We start from the raw sequence: 17351 nt of genomic DNA on the forward strand, positions 1-17351 counted from the left end.
GATCCTCAAAACAAGCAAACAAGAAAAGTGGATGCAAATGAAAAAGCGTTATCGGGTTGAAGAACCAAAGAAAATCATTAATGAACAAACAATGGTCAGAGAATCTGTTTATCTTGGTGGACGAGACCTTAATTAAATGATTACTATCTCCTAAGTGGTTCTGTTAGTGGAACGGACCTTATCAAAATCCAGTGTGAATTCCAGCAAAAATTCTGAAGAAAACTCAGTTTGCTGAGAACAGAAAGGGAAAAAGAGAAAAGGAGCAGAAACAGAAGCCTCCGTTCCCGCCAAGTGATGGATTACGGCATTACCCGGGCTTCGACAGGCTGCGTACAAGAACGGTGAAGAGAGAGAGAGAGAGAGAGAGAGAGAGAGAGAGAGAGAGAGAGAGTCCTCCCCCAAAACCATTATTTCTTTTGCCTTTTTCCTCAGCCTCCACGCTTCGGAATTAACGCCATTTCGACAAAAATGTTAAAAACCTGATATCAAATACTCCTTGCCACTGAAATTCCAAACACAGCGTGAAATAAAATGTCACGAAACACCTCTGCTCCAAAAACGAGGGTGAAAATGTGTGCCAAATTACCCATCTCGAAATCAGAATCTCCTTTTCATGATGGACAGGGGACCGGAACAATCGGAACAAAGCCGGCGATGGTATCGCGCCTGAACAAGGGAACGTGGAACGGCAAGGACAATGCGCTTCTCGAGGGGATGAAAACCTGAGGGGGAAAGCGAGGGGACGAGGCTCGCCCTCAAACCTTTTGAGGGAAGATTTAAATACTCTGATACGTGTAATATTTGGGTGACAATGCCCTGTTGGGACAGGTTGACGAGATAGAGGAAAGGCTAATCACCTATTTCTCTCTCTCTCTCTCTCTCTCTCTCTTCTCTATATATTTATACTGTACATATATATATAAATATTATATATATATATATATATACATATATATATATATATATATATATATATATATATATCACATTAATTTCTGAACTGAATAATATACAGATTCTTTTCGTTTTACATTAAACATCTTTTACAGAATAATCAATGGCGGTCTTTACACGTAAAAGACTGTAAGCATGCACACATGAGGGAACCACACACAATATATATATATATATATATATATATATATATATATATATATATATATATATATATATATATATATATATATATATATATATATATATATGTAAATATATGTATATATATTACCAAAACAAAAGGTATATTTCTCCATAAATCTTTATCATTGCCTGTTATAATTTACAATACTGGCATACATACTCCAGTGCGGGATGGGTTTTGTAAAGGAAAGTGCTAAACAGGAGCAGTAGCGTAGTATGCAGTGAAGCTCTGAATGTTAGACTAAAAAGTTTTCGGGCAAGTAGTAACCTACATACTTTGGGTTGGAGGCTAGTAAATGACCATAAAATGCATATATTTCTATGGTTTGTCAGTTACAATATGCATAAAACAAATATAAAAATAATCTATGACTGACTTTTTATATTAATATACATACATACATTATATATATATATATATATATATATATATATATATACATAATTATATATATATTATATATATATATATATTAACTTTAAACATACACAATTGTTCTGTCATTAGTAGAAACTAAAAGGACCTCATTCAAACTGGATGGTATCTAATGGAGTTTTTATTCAAAAAATTACAAGCTTTCTTGGACAAACAGTCCACATTATCAAGTATCCGTACGGATACTCGATAATGTGGACTGTTTGTCCAAGAAAGCATGTAACTTTTGAATAAAAACTCCATTAGATACCATCCAGTTTGAATGAGGTCCTTTAGTAATATATATATATATATATATATATATATATATATATATATATATATATATATATATATATATATATATATATACATATATATATATATATATATATATATATATATATATATATATATATACATACATACATATACATATATATATATATACATATTATATATATATATATATATATATATATATATATATATATATATATATATATATATATATATATTTGTGCGTGTGTGATGTATAAGACCTTTTAGATTACAGAAAAGTGACTGGTCTGGTATAAAAATGGGGCTGAGACAATATGTGTTAAGTCTACTTGGCCGTTCAATGTTTTAATGGACGAACAGTAGTCAGAAGTCAAAGAGGGTAGTACTGTAAATGTGTCTGAAGTTATACAATATGAAGATGGGTAAAGTATGCAGTGGGGAATGGATGATGTTTGCAGGTGAACCAATTCTGATGGTGGATGGAGAAAGGGAACTGTGTAAACTTGTGAAAGTCATAAATGCTTACAAGAGGAGAAAGTTAGGAGTAAGCGTGAGCAAGAGTAAGTTGTGAGGGTAAACATGAACCTGGAAGATTAATGTTGATATGCGTGGTGAAAGAACGTAAACAGTTAATTCATACTTAGAAGAAAATATACTACATGACGAAAAGATGAGAAGAGAGGTGAGTCAGAGCATGAAAGCTGTGAGGGTGCGTGAAACTGAATGGGCATAAGCTTAAATTTTCTATGGACGCCAAAGTGGGAATGTACGAAGGGATTGTTGAACCAATTCCCCTTTACAGAAATAAAGCGGACATTGAATAAGAATGAATGAAACAAGGTCTGAAATGTTGGCACAGACTGTTTCTGTAATGTGGCAGAATGAAAATTCAAAGGGTGAGAAATCTGGAGATATACAGAATTGGTAAAAACGTAGCAGAGGTGAAAGGGTCGATCAGTGTTTATAAGTCGATCAATCATGGGGAAAAAGTAATGGATGATTGGTAGGTGAAACAAGAGTGTATAATTTGAAAGTTTAAGGACAAAGGAGTACAGTAAGGCACAGAAAGTGATGGATAGTTAGTTTAGGAAGGGCATTCATATCCAAGAAGCCCGAGAGTATGTGAAGACAGATGGATGGGGCAGCGTGTGTCAAGGGATTCCCTGCTGTGTGGGTGAATGAAGCAGTTAATGTTGAAGTTTTCTCACAGGAGGTTTATCCACGATTCAGCAGTCTAAGTAGGAGTGTGGCAATGGCCACCGTCTTGTTTTCTCTCTGCGGCCAGCCTTTGTTAGGGAAATGGCTTGCTGAATAAAAAAAAGATAAGTTTGTGAAACACAATGGCCCAAGAGTGCAATTCCTATTCGACCTCTACGCATGACCTTAACCTCACTTTTTTAAACTAGCTTCATTAATGGAGTATGCATGCCCGATAAGAAATCTCTAACTTATACATTTCAAGACTTAACACCAAGGTTAAATTCCTACTGACTTTCATTCTGCATATCAGTTTTAATGGAGGAATATGGAGTGTCAGATATGAAGTCTATAACTCATGCAATACAAAAGTTACATCAAGGTTAAATTCCTATTGGAACACGACTTCTGAGTATGACTTCTCTTTATTCTGCACATATGTTCCACTGGAGGGATATGCATATTGAACATAAAATTTCTAACATTCCTATAAGACCTTTCACCTTCATGTGTGACCTCGACTTCATTCTGCACATTAGGTTTATTTGTGAAATATGCAAGCAAAAAATGAAGCTTCTGCATCATACAGTTCCAAAGTTAATGACAAGGTTAAAACACTATTTAACCTTTGACCTTCATGTATGCCCTCAACTTTATCCTACCAATCTGGTTCGTTGGTGGAGCATGCATGCAAAATATGGAGTCTTTTAAGTTATACAGTTAAGCAATTAATGCTAAAGTTATATTCCTCTTTGACCTTTATTCTTTCAGAATTACCTCTACCTCAATTTGACCATCGACTTCAATAATGGGGTATGCATTCAAAATATGAAGAGTATTACTCAAAACAGTATGAAGTTTGAATTCTTGGCCTTTAAAAACATTAAATATTAATATGAAGAGAGGGAGGACAGATAAACACAAGCAGACAGAGAGGGGGCATAAAAATGTTTGAGTTGGGTGCACAGATACAATAGTTTTAGTAAAAAAAAAAAAACATGCAAATACTGGAGTCATACATACTATGTTTCGTACGCAAAACTGATTACGCAGTATGTAAAAACATTACGAATATGTGATACAATTGATCCGACAGCGGTAAATTTTTATTAGGATTGAAATGCTATACACTGCACGACGCAAAATAGATATTTCAGTTTAAATGCACACACGGAAAACGCAACTCACTAAGTATTCTTGTAGAAGTAAAATCCCTTCAATGTGTTGACAAGCAGTTTTAATTACGCAAATACTACATTACTAGACGGAGACAGATAGATGAAAACAAAACTACGATATACTGTTTAAGGAAGCAGGCAGAAGGTCAACCAGAACACAATAATTATCACGATATCTGATATATCCAGAAATCACATTATCGCTAATTTTACTGAACTCGTTCAATTCCTGTTTGTTATCGCATAATCAATTATATCTTGGATCAAAATCGTTCAACTTTATCTACTGGATAACAAACCAGACTATAAAATTCGTTCTATCTACAGTCACCACGCCATTTTTTTGTTCGTTTTTTTAGATACAATTTTGTCATTATTATTATTAAACTTCAGAATCTTGGAGTGAGTGGATATGTTTTGGGATTACTTCGAGATTTCCTTACAGGTAGGCAGCAGCGAGTTGCTGTTGATTGGGTCTTGAGCTTCTCTCTGGTCTTGAGTGAACAAAGACCTACTGTGTCCGGAGTTCCACAGGGTTGGTCCACTATTATTTTTGTTGTATACAAGTGATATGGTTGTTGGCCTGGAAAACAAGATTTTTCAGTATGCCGATGATGCAACACTTGTGGGTGCAGTAAGGTCTCCACTTATGAGGAATGAAACGACCCTCAGCCTCAACCGGGACATGGACCGGATCAGCGAATGATGTAGTCGGTGGGGTATGAGGCTGAACTCCCAGTAAAACGAAAACACTATTTATTAGTAGATCTCGAACAGATTTTTCACCCCATCCTCCCCTCCAGGTGGATGCGACTTTGCTGAATGAGTCTGAAGCTTTAACTATTCTACGTGTAACTTTTGACTCACATCTTACTTTTGAGAAACATCTAATGATAGTTCCAGCGAATGCTGCACGGAAGTTAAGTATTCTTCGTAAGGTCTCATGTATTTATAACAGTGATAAAATCAATACAACCTGTTTTAGGCCATTTGTCCTTCCTTTACTGGAAGACTGTTTTCCGGTGTGGATGTCTGCTTCTGCCAGAGATCTATCTCTTTTAGATAAGAGTGTTTCATGGTGGTAGGTTTCTGTTTCCTATTATTAGCAGTTTTGACTTGGACCATCGACGGATGGTATCTTGTCTGTCAACTTTTCATAAGTTGTATTTTAATAGAGATCTTTCACATTCACAATTGATCCCTGATCCCCTTTCCTGCCGAGAGCAACCAGATTCGCTGATCAGAAGCACCAATATGTAGTAAATGTGCCTCGCTGTCGAACTTCTCAGTTCCAGAGGTCCTTATTCCTCACACCGTTGGACTATGGAAGTCTCTCTGAGGATGTCGTGCAATTGGAACTTCAAAAGTTCAAGCGAAGATGCAATGCATTACTAGCCTAATGCTATTCTCCTTGCATTTTTACACATTTTTATCTATCTTTTGATTTATTTTTTCTTTTCAATAAGTAAGATCTCTTCTTTCTGTATTTCCCTTTATGTTTTCTAACTTCCTACCGAGCATCATATTCTTTCGAAGCTTGAATTTCAAGCCAATGGTCCCTGTGGGCTTGTTCAATGAGAACAGGCTTTATCTTCTGAATAATAATAATAATAATAATAATAATAATAATAATAATAATAATAATAATAATAATAATTAATATTATTTTTATTATTATTATTATTATTATTATTATTATTATTATTATTATTATTATTATTATTATTATATAATACACAAACTATAGAACTCCCGGAAGAACAACATTTTCAACAGTCCACTGTTAATTGAAAAAATGGTCTTATGAAAGAAATTCTGATCCCATGAGTAAAAATCATTGCAAACCGTTGTTTCCTGCTATTCTGAAAGTCCCTTAAAAACTAAATCCAAATCAAGGTATTACGTGGAGCCATGGATTCCTCCATTTCTTTTTATTTTTGAACAAAGTATATGTTACGGTCTAAACCCCTTTACTAATGATAGTTCACAGTAATAATACTTTAAAGTTAATTTTTCCTATGTTCATAATAATAATAATAACACCATTTTAAGACATAATAACCCTATGTTTTTTTTTTTTATTCTTTATCTCTGTGGGTGTTATCATTATAAATCCCTCCAAAAAGTCTTCAACAAACAAAGAAACCGCAGTCCTCGCATTTGTTTAATACCTCCATGAAATTTTCTTGTGAAGTTGAAACATGCATTTATCCTCAAAACCCACATTTTGTTACACAAAACTGTCTATAAAATCTTGCTAGGTGTAGTATGTTATCCTTGCCATTATACATGCAGTAGCCATCGCTTTACTCAAATACCCCATATTTTTTGCTTCCTTTCCAATAATAGTTCCGGAAAGGAGAAGAGAAGGAAAGAAAAAAAAGGGAAGAGGATGATGGACACGTGGTCCAAAAGAAAGGAACAAGTCGTGTGCCGATAATTAGTCCCGTTCCTGTGTGTCACCTTCATGCTTCCATAACATTTCTCTCACATCCTACGCAATTCTTTCTGCGCTCTCTCTCTCTCTCTTACATACACTGGGAATACAGATTACTATTAACTTGGGATTTTTTATTGCACCTTATGTCGTCCACATCTTCGTAAAATCAATTATAGATTAATATTAGTTTTATGTTTATATTTAAAAATCTATTGTAAATAAGAAAATATTTTACTTTAATATTATAATTGCGTCTATATCCTATGCAAAGCTGAACTAGGTAGAATGATACTCAACAGAATGAATGGTACGAAAAAACAACAAGAATCAGAATATCTTGAGTAATCTGCTCGCTTGCAGAAAAATAGTAGGTGCAAAGACCCTTCTCCTTACAAAATGATCTGAAGGGTGCAGATTCTTTTCAACTACAACTGCTGACCAACCCTCGCAGCTCTAGAACATGAATCCATTTCAAGAAAGTTTAATGAAATCAATATTTCATGAAATCAGTTTGCAAACAACTCAAACTGTGATGTATCCCAGTTCATGATATATATTAGTTATCAATATGGTTACTATCAGGAGAGGTCTTAACGAAGGAGATAAATGATATACATAATTTTCCTTTTTCTGTCGACGAGAAGGTGGTCTACATTTCTGTAGACACTTTTCGTTAATATTCACTGAGGCTTTAGAGGAAATGATGACTTTTCACAAGCATCGGAGTGAACTCTAACGGGTCAACATGGCCTCATTTACTCTTGGAAGATCGGAATAATCTCCATGTTTCGCTTTGGTGACGTTTTTTTCCCCTCTTCGCCATGGCAATGGAATCTATCCGCTTTCAGTCTTTGGGTCTAGATAAATACTCGAGGTGAGAGCAAACGAAATGTTGGCGTGGCACTCGTTCTTTCTCTTTCACGCCTATTTGTTTCTTCAGTTCAGAAAAAGGTAAATAATATCCCTTGAAAGCCGTCACAGATATCTAAATTGCATAAAATAATACTTATTAACGCTTGGTTCAGAAATATTAACTGATCACATAATCCTTACATATACAACCTGTCTTGTTTCATATCACATTCAGGAACATATATATATATATATATTATAATATATATATATATATATATATATATATATATATATATATATATATATATATATATATATATATTTATTTACAGTGTGGCTTGTGACATGATTGCAACGTGACTTCTATTTCTTATTCAAGTTCTAACAGCATCTAACTAGGGGCCACACTTGTAAAAAAAGAGATAAAAGCTACTTTAAATGATAATTTCAATGGAGATTAAGGGAAAATCAAGGACTGATGTAATAGGATATAAGTAAACAAATCAGAAGAAATATACACAGGAGCTTAATCACTAGCTCTGTGGCACTGTAATTATGTTAATTCACAGAGCAAACAGTGCCACTAGCGAATCAATATGAGACTCTCCAGAATATCTGAAGATTAAGCAGGATCTTACAGGTAGGATAACCACAATGGATTTAAGAACCTCTAAACCCAGACTTAGGTTAACAGGACCTCTCATTAAGTATAATCACGATGGATCAAAGGACCTCTAAAATTGATTAAGATTAAACAGCATCTTGTAACATAAGGTCACAATTAAATATATCTTCAGATATAAAAGCTTGAAGGAATCTTCTCTTCTCACAGGGGAAGATGGGGAGAGGGCACTGTGGATAACGGTTGCTACACAGCTCACAATCATCTGCAGTACAAAATGCAGTCACTCAATTGGAAAACAATTGAGAGGGAGATCACTCAAAGAACAAATAAAATGCAAACTGGTTAACACTTTTAAGTTACGTTACCCAAGTAATTACACAATTTCAAGTAGGTTCTGAAGGAGATTGCAAGGGGAGTAAATATGAGAGCAGTAAGAAATACAGTTAGAGAAATGTGCGTCAAACAACTCCAATTTCCAACTGCACTTTTGTCTTGTAGACAAGATGTCTTGATGTTGCAGCCAGACTCTGAGTTTAATGCAAGGAGTCAGTGAAGGATCGGATCTGAATAGCACACCAAAAGTTACCTTTGTGGGAAAGAGGAGGGGAGGTCAGGAAACCGACCGGCAAGGATTCTGTCTGCTTTGGTCTGGGTTTGCGAACTCCTCGCGTGGCGGGTCATCCTCTCCTTTTATGCATTTCCTCCTGCCCCATCAGTCTTTGTTCAAGCAAAGGTGGCCGTTAAAAATCTCCCAGCCTCAGATTGGTGTCTTGTTTACTTGTTCAAGACGCAGGTGTCCTGGAAGATGGAGATCGGCTAACACACAAAGAGAGAACAATGGGAACACAATAGAGAGACATTAAGGCTGAGTGGGTGGAGACTTCTACATGAGGGTGTCAGCCGTAGCGAATTGCTAATGAGCCAGGGAGTGCCTTTACGATGCTGCTTGTGTGGTCCTAGTGACCAACATGTATTTACTGTATTTGTTGTTTAAAACAAAATCATGGAGCTTCCCCGTGCATTTGCAATGAATAAATGCACATGACAGGTCCCCCTACTAAAAGACACTTTACGCCTTTTTCGGGGGTAAATGTCTTCAACAAACTGAATGACTTGAATGACTACTTTCCCTTTCTCTCAACCTTAAGTCCCAATTTGAATGTATTATATTGCAATAAGACTTTGAACTTGAGTTTTAAATTGCAAGCTAGTGCATGAGATTTACTTTATGGAGCTAATCTCATTTAGGCTGATACCAATACTGTGCATCTACTGTAGTTTATTATGTTATGTTACTTTCTTTGCAAATTTTTACTACATTAAATCTTCATCATTTACATAGTTATTATACAGATTTACTTACTAAGTATTTTCAATTTTGTCCCTAGCTACATTTGATTCATTAAATATAAACTTTGTTATTTGATATATGGACACACTGACCTGTTTCTTGATCACAGTCCTTATGTAACCATTGCTTTTTAATGCGGTTTCAATAATACGTTGCCAGTTGCTCTGGCTGACTGCATGGTGCAATTGCACATGTGCAAGCAAGAGTCCAACCTAAGGTTAGGAAATAAGTTAAAAGGATTAAATGAGGAATAGTTTGAGTTACTGGGACAAAATATTAATTAGTTTCAAAATTACAAGGGAAATAAGTTACATGTAACAAGTGTGAGAGAAAGGGGAGTGACTTGGCATCCTGCTCTGGATGAGGTGCCAAGTTACTCGGATAAAGTAGGCACTGTGCCAAGCTGGCATGAGTGCCAGGAAAATTTGGTGGCTCTCTTAGCTACCTGAAGTTTCTACGCCTTTGACTTTTCTTCTTCGGCCCTCTCTTAGATTGACTGTCTGATTGTATAAGAGGAGTTGGTGAAGCTGAATCTGAGGAAGAAGATGGCATGCCATTTACTCAGGCTGGTGCGACAGCTGAAGTGTGGACAGTGCCAATAATTTCTACCAACTGAAGGCAGTTCTTTGGGTTCTGTGACCAAATGAGCTATGGATGAATTCTCCATCAGGACATTATCTCTCAAGGACTGGGAAAGGGAGGAAGAAGTTTTCGTGGGCATGATAGGCACTGGTACTAGGGTGTGGCCAGGCACAGGAATTAGACTTGGTAAGAGCTCCACTACCGACACGGGCGAAGCTTGGCACTGCTCAGGGCACTCATGTGGCACTGGCAGTGTTTTTGAAGCAGGCTGATGTAGACTAGCTGCGCCTGTTTGAGACTGAGAGGTCAGGACCTCTCAATTCTCTTGAACTCAATGGAGACAGGGAGTCCGGTACCAGAAGTAGATCATAGTCTCCAGGAATATGCTTGGTAACTGCAAGGGAGCAGATGCGAGTTCTGTGAGGCCTAGTGACCCTCAGACGAACTGCTGGAAGAATTAGTTTTACAAGATTGATGCTCTCTAAGATGTTGAGCTGGTGATGTTCAATTTTGGCCCCATAAGGGACTCTGTCTTCCTGTATAAGGGAGAGTTGTGCGCCAGTATCCTTGAAGGCTTGCACCTGACATGTGTGGTAGTGACAGCAAGGGGGTTCCACAAATATGGGACCTTCGGCTGGAGGGCCGAGAGATGAATTGATGACTGCCAGAGCAATGACAGGAATAGCTGTATGTCTAGGCCAATGCTTCCAGAGGGCGGAGTGACCATAAACCTTACATCCTGTGCAAAAGACCTTATTAAACTCTTTGCTAGGTGCTGGTGAACGTTGTGGAACTTGCCGCTTGATCAGGAGATTGCTTTGCAGAGGTTCCTCTTTTAAAGTGGCACTGTGATTCCAAGTGCCCTTTCCTGTTGCAATAAGTGCAAACAGGAGTTTTAGATATAGCCCATTCTTAGGTTGGGCTTGTGATGAGTTATGATGAGGAGGTATGAGTTTCTTGCCTATCGTACTGTTTTGGTGGTGAAGAGTTTCCCAATCATCGGCTAACCAACAACATTCAATGACGGTTGTAGGCTGCTTCTCATATAAATATGTTGCTAGTGCACTTGGAGTGTAGTAAAAGAAGCCTTCCACTCACATGTGCTCAGAGAGTTCCTCAAATGTATTGACATCAAGGGATTCTAATTAAAAGTTATAATGTCTATTCTTGTGGTATACCCAATCCATCCAGGACTGACCTACTTCTTTGGGTAAGCCACGCCACTGTTGTCTCCAATGTTCAGGTGTTATTTTGTATGCCTTACTGACAGCCCTCCTGACCGCTGTAAAGTCTCCTTGTTCTGTGGCTATCAAGGCACAAAGTGTGACTACACCCTTTCTACCCATATGTTTGTTTAGAATTAAAGCTATTTCAGTGGCAGAGGGTGCAAAGTTTTCAAAGATCTTCTCGACATGATCTATCCATGCGTCAGGTTCAGTTTCTGACCACTTCTGAATGAGCGTGTTCATGCTGGCTATCGTGGACTGGGGAGGAGCTGGAGTAGGATTCTCGGCCCTATGTTGGGCAAGTGCTATGGCATTCGCATAGAGAGCTTGCTCAAGTGCTAACTCATGGTTGCGTTGCTCTTCTCTTGCCAGTTACTCTGCTTCAGCGGAAGCTGTTCTCTCCCGAGTTATGGCTAGCTCGAACTGACGTTGCTTCTCTTCCCTTTCCTCTTTCTCCTTTTTCTCCTTCTCCTCCTTTACTTCTTTTTCCCATTTCTCCTTCTCCTCCTTTGCTTCTCTCTCACTTTTCTCCTTCTCCTCCTTTGTTTGGCACTGCTCAGGGCACTCATGTGGCACTGGCAGTGTTTTTGAGGCAGGGTGATGTAGACTAACTGTGCCTGTTTGAGACTGAGAGGTCAGGACCTCTCAACTGTCTTGAATTCGATGGAGACAAGGAGCCCTGTACCAGAAGTAGATCATAGTCTACAGGAATGTGCTTGGTAACTGCAAGGGAACAGATGCGAGTTCTGTGGGGCCTAGTGACCCTCAGACGAACTGTTGGAAGAATTAGTTTTACGTGATTGATGCTCTCTAAGGTGTTGAGCTTGTGATGTTTAATTTTGGCCCCATAAGGGACTCTGTCTTCCTGTATAAGGGAGAGTTGTGCACCAGTATCCTTGAAGGCTTGCACCTGACGTGCTTGGTAGTGACAGCAAGGGGGTGCCACAAATATGGGACCTTCGGCTGGAGGGCCGAGGGATGAATTGATGACTGCCAGAGCAATGACAGGAGTAGCCTGTATTTCTAGGGCAAAGCTTCCAGAGGGTGGAGTAATCATAAACCTTACATGTCATGCAAAAAACCTTATTAAAATCTTTGCTAGGTGCTGGTGAAGGATGTGGAGCTTGCCGCTTGATCAGGAGATTGCTTTGCAGTCCTCTTTTAAAGTGGCACTGTGATTCCAAGTGCCATTTCTTTTTGCAATAAGTGCAAATAGGAGTTTTAGGTGGGAGCCCATTTTTAGGTTGGGCTTGTGATGAGTTATGATGAGGAGGTATGAGTTTCTTGCCTATTGTACTGTGCTGGTGGTGATGAGTTTCCCAATTATCAGCTAACAGACAACATTCAATGATAATTGTAAGCCATTTCTCATATAAATATGTTGCTAGTGCACTTGGAGCTTAGTAAAAGAAGTCTTCTGCTCACATGTGCTCAGAGAGTTCCTCAAATGTACTGACATCAAGGGATTCTAACCAACGGTTATAATGTCTATTCTTGTGGTATATCCAATCCATCCAGGATTGACCTACTTCTTTGGGTAAGCCACGCCACTGTTGTCTCCAACGTTCTGGTGTTATTTTGTATGCCTTATTGACAACCCTCCTGACCGCTGTAAGGTCTCCTTGTTCTGTGGATATCAAGGCATGAAGCTCTACTGAACCCTTTCTACCCATATGTTTGTTTAGAGTTAAAGCTATTTCAGTGGCAGAGGGTGTAAAGTTTTCGAAGACCTTCTCGACATGATCCATCCATGCATCAGGTTCAGTTTCTGACCACTTCTAGATAAGTGTGTTCATGCTGGCTATCATGGACTGGGGAGTAGGTGCAAGCAGGGTTCACAGCCCTATGTTGGGCGAGTGCCATGGCATTCACATGGCGATCTTACTCAAGTGCTAACTCATGGTTGCGTTGCTCTTCTCTTGCCAGTTACTCTGATTCAGCGGGAGCTGTTTTCTCCAGAGCCATGGCTAGCTCGAACTGACATTGCTTCTCTTCCCTTTCCTCTTTCTCCTTTTTCTCCTTTTCCTCCTTTGCTTCTTTCTCCCATTTCTCCTTCTCCTCCTTTGCTTCTCTCTCCTGGCGAGCTTTAGCTACCTGGGTGTCGACCTAGTTATCCAACACAACTCCCCGAGACTTCTTTTCCACCCAATCTCTAGGAGGGTTTGATAATCTTCAGCAAAAGTAGACATAGTGCTGTTGAAAGTGTACACCAATAAGTACTAAACTGTACAGTAGTTGCACAGCAGTGGCTAGAATGGTGAGTGCAAGACAAATAGTACTGATTCTAATTACGAGGGTTGTTCGGTAGAACAGATGTGGCACTGTGAAGTTAGAACCAAGATGGAGTCACAGGTTGCGAGTCTGCAGAGCCACCAAGGTAGAAAGTAGGAAAGGAGGGCCAAGACAGGTCCTCAGTTTCCAAGACTGAGGGAATTGCCAAGGTGGGGTAGAGGAAAGAGGATGAAAAAGCTATTTGTTGGTGAAGACATCAGAGGCCAAGTAGTGCGGAGTGCCAGCGAAGGTGGTACTCTTGGTGAGTTTTTGTAAGGTTAGATCCCAGTTGCAATTAAGGAGATGGGAATATGGCACTAAATGTGCATGGTTTGTTGGGGAAGTCAGGCTAAATACGCCAACTTTGTGGTGATCTAGGTTTTCACTACTCACGACAATGGTCATCATCGAGTGCAGAGGGTAGTTCAAAAGAACATAATGGTCATCATCGAGTGCAGAGGGTAGTTCAAAAGAACATAGTTGTGACACTAATAGTGCGAGGTTTTATTCGGAAAGAACAGGAATTTGTATGGGTCCCATAGGATGTTGGCTAGTTCATGAAGAACGGTTTTGTGTCCCGAAGGACAGAATGACAAGAACTGGTTTTATGTATTCCTAAGGATGTAGCGTGTTCACGAAGAATGGAACTGAGTGTTCAAAAGAACATGGCTAGCACTTGAAGTGCGGATTTGTCCCGTAAGATCGAGTATGAGGTTAGGGGTGCCCTAAAGAACAGGGCTTGGTTTTATTTACACATGGACGGGACCAGCTACAGTGTGAGATTAAAGGTGTTCTGTAGAATGTGGGTTCTTGTTTGGAGAACGGGGGTTTGATTGTTCACAAGAACATCATGGACTAGCACATGGACGAAACCAGCTACTGCTCAAGTTTGTAAGGTTGTGTTCAAGGAACACAAGTAACACGCACACAGGCTGGTAGTGATGGCAGTGCAGAGGTTAAGAAATGAGTAATGGTAAAGTTAAATTGGCGTGAATGCTAAACTTAGGCTAGCAATGGTAATTCAAAAGCACATAAATACAATTATTAGGTTTGTAAGGCATGAATTGTGCAAAAGAGCTCAGGTCTTTTCATCACTTGTGAGGGCCACTAGCAAGTAGAACAAAACGCTAATAAAGCTTGAATAAACAAAAAATACGGCAAAACAAAACTCCGGACATAAACAACGCAAACGACAACACAAAAAAAAGAACGATCCGTAATAACAGGAATGTCATTTCAAAACTGCTAAGTGCCAAATCAGTAGAAAACAACGGAAAAAAATTCAATGGAGAGAGCGTTCTAATGTCTCTTGGACTGCACAGCGAAACTCATGCAAGACCCAAACAAAACAAAACGAGAACATGAAACAAAACGAAAAGTGCTAGAGAAGTTGATAAAGCTTTCTTTTCCGAGTCGTGACACTAACAAAACTAGACATGACACGAATTGAAGAATGAATCTGGGTACTGAGATGTGACGCTTTTATAAACACTTCCCAAGGCACAGACGGATCTCGAGGATAACCAGGTTTTATAAATGAAGTAATTTTTACTTTAACGCCAAAATCACCAAAGGAGCAGACTTGGAGGCAGGCCTTCAAAAAGCAGGCAATACAATTTGTTTAGGCAAACGAGAGAGAGAGAGAGAGAGAGAGAGAGAGAGAGAGAGAGAGAGAGAGAGAGAGAGAGAGAGAGAGAGAGAGAGGCGAGCTGGGGACAAGATTTAATCAACTCTCAAAGACTCCCAGAGAGGATCGTAAGTTGACAATCCCATTGAAATTAATTTGAAAATCCTTCAATGTCTTTGTGGTCGAGATGCGAGGAAACGGAGAAGGCATTTCATAAATCATCACTCGGGAGGACTTGTGTAAACCTCCGGATACCTCGATGAAGTGAAAAGGGGGGAGGGAGGTGGGGGCAGCAGAGGAGGGGGGGAGGGAGGGAGGGTGGGAGGATACCAGGGAGTATAAAGAGGATGGGGGTTGCTGGGGAGAGCTCTAAGAAGAGAGATAGAGGTGGGGAGGAGATGCTCAGTTGAAGATATATATCAAAAGCCAAAATCACCTGAAAATCAGACATGGATGTTCGTCGTCTGATTTTCCCAAGAAGTTTTCTTCGCTGAGGACATCGGCATCCAAACACCAGAGAAGGAGGACACAAGAAGCCCCAAGGGGCTAAATGAGAATAGCCGGTGAAAACAATTCCTATTTTTATTTTCCGGTTTACCCTTCGGTGTGCGAAACGTTCTGTTCTCAAGCGGATCCTCCTCCCATTTGGGTGCCCCTGTCTCTACCTCTTCCTCTTTCTCTACCTACCCCTTCCCAAACCTCCGCCGCCCCACCCCCCTCCACCCCAACAAGCCTTTCCCCATTTTGCCGCATATTGAAGCCGCTTTGTAGTGGTCTGGTAATTTGCCCACACTGTTTGTTCTATCATTTTTCTGATGGGGGCCGGCCTTTTAAGTCGTCGCCTTTTTTATTCCCCCCCTTTTCTTTTGATGGCTATCATTAATTTCCCAAGCAAAAATGCGGACGGTACAATAACTTATTCAAACGAAACTCTCATTTTATGTCTAAAAATATAAAAAAAGAAAAGAAAGGAAAAAAATAGTTTCTTGTTGGCGAAAGAGGAAAAAAAAGAAATCGCAAGCAAGTAAACCGCTTACTAAAGCAGTTGGGATGATGTATATAATACTCGTTATAATTAACAGAGAGAAACCTTGGACAAACAGTATTTTCATTTTTCTAAAGGGGAAAAGCAAACGAGCTTTTAGAATTGGTGGGCTTCTCCAGTACAAATGCCTCGATGTCAATTCCCATGTTGACAAACCACCAATAAAAAATCAAAGTAATTCTTGCGTCCCTCGGGGTGGGAGCAAAGGTCTTTCTTGGGGATTCTAAAGATACTAAGCAAGCCTTTTCTTTCTTCTCTCAAAGAGAAAAAAAATTACAAAAAGAAATTACTACAGTAGTTTAAATAACATGTATCGTTAGAGGTTTCACTGTGTGTGTGTATGACTCAGGACAAACTAGCAAATATTAAGAGAGTTCTTTCTCTCCATCACCTGAGCAGCTTTGCATAGAAAATTACCCAGAACGGCAAGTTCATGTGTCTTGCAGTTTCTTCGGAAGATATACTCTGATATTGTGAATATCTGAGTCGTCATTAGTATCTTTATCAATATTATTATTATTATTATTATTATTATTATTATTATTATTATTATTATTATTATTATTATTACTGGAGACCATGAAAAAATCCCGTTCTTTATAGAAGACGATCAAAAAGACCCATTTACTTTCATACCCTCTGGCGTTGAGGACGCTAGTCTTCGTATGGCTTGAGGATTTTAAATGCATTTTTAAAAGTGAACCAAGATTCAGTCATGAAAATAGGCTAATTTTTTCGTTGTTGTTGTTGTTGTTATTATTATTATTATTATTATTTTGGTATGATTTCTAGCACCGTTAAAATTAATTATAATTGGTATTACCATTGCAAGAACATCACAGCCTATTAGATACCGACTAGAGACGTCAAGCCTTTGTGAGTGGCCTCAAAAAAAAAAAAAAAAAAATCCAGGGAAACCAGAGATAAACTATAATACAAAAGTATTAATATTTACATGATGATCAAAAAAGGAACTAAGCCCCTGCCCTGTAAGAAAGCGCCATGTCATAGCCATAACTGCAAGACGAGATGACATGCAGTACAACAGGACAACATTACCAGAAATCCAGCGTTTTCTGCAGACAGGAAGGGAACTATGCTTTAACTGAGCAGAGTG

At 38.8% G+C, this 17351-nt stretch overlaps 1 protein-coding gene across 2 annotated transcripts in view; it reads right to left on the reverse strand.

Moving 5' to 3' along the window:
- LOC136828657 (glutamate receptor ionotropic, delta-2-like) overlaps positions 1-17351 on the reverse strand; it is a 310264-nt gene that overhangs the window by 104762 nt on the left and 188151 nt on the right. Inside the window, exon 1 of one of the 2 annotated variants that reach the window (XM_067086707.1) lies at positions 8719-8930. The exons of the other annotated variant lie outside the window; for it this stretch is intronic. The gene's annotated coding sequence lies outside the window, so the exon portion shown is untranslated. Of the gene's footprint in view, positions 1-8718; positions 8931-17351 lie in introns of those variants that run through there. 2 annotated transcript variants of the gene reach the window in all.

The sequence above is a fragment of the Macrobrachium rosenbergii genome, chromosome 43 (genome assembly GCF_040412425.1).
Source record: "Macrobrachium rosenbergii isolate ZJJX-2024 chromosome 43, ASM4041242v1, whole genome shotgun sequence".
NCBI lineage: Eukaryota > Metazoa > Arthropoda > Malacostraca > Decapoda > Palaemonidae > Macrobrachium > Macrobrachium rosenbergii.